Genomic DNA, 578 nt, shown 5'->3' on the forward strand with positions numbered 1-578 from the left:
TGCAGTGGCGGATGACAGTGACCCCAAACAATTTCCAGCACTTAAAACAAACTGCAGCCTGAACCCTCAAGTAGTGGACAACTCTTTCGGTTTTCGCCTCCCTTCTATAGCGGAACCTAAAGAAGCTAAGGCGGCTGGGTCAGACCGGGAAACGCGGACAGCGCACCGTCCTGGGCGCAGGGCGTTGGAGGCCAAGTTCACAAGCGACGCAGTACAGAGAAGTCGAAGGCCGGTATGCAAGCCCAAGTGTGGGAGGTGGACTCGAGTGCCCATCCCTGCTGGACTACAAGGACCGGCATGCACAGCGCCGGGGCGGCCAGCTCCGCTCCGAGACTCCGGCGCAACGGAGCCTGGGAAGTGAAGTCTCCGGGCAGCCCAAGTCGCGTCGGGAAGGCAGAAAGGAGTTGTTAATCCGCTCCATAGCACGCCGGTTCCTGGCCGGGCTTCGAGCCTCCAGCTCCCGCTCAGGGTTTTCGCGGGCGGCGGGAGCAGTATGGCTCGCTTGAGTAAACTCCGCGGGAGGAGGGAGTGGGGAGTGGATGGGGAGGCGGGGTCAGCGGAAGCGGCAGGTTGCTTCC

Source organism: Pteropus alecto, unplaced genomic scaffold (assembly GCF_000325575.1).
Source record: "Pteropus alecto unplaced genomic scaffold, ASM32557v1 scaffold5, whole genome shotgun sequence".
In the NCBI taxonomy this organism is placed as follows: domain Eukaryota; kingdom Metazoa; phylum Chordata; class Mammalia; order Chiroptera; family Pteropodidae; genus Pteropus; species Pteropus alecto.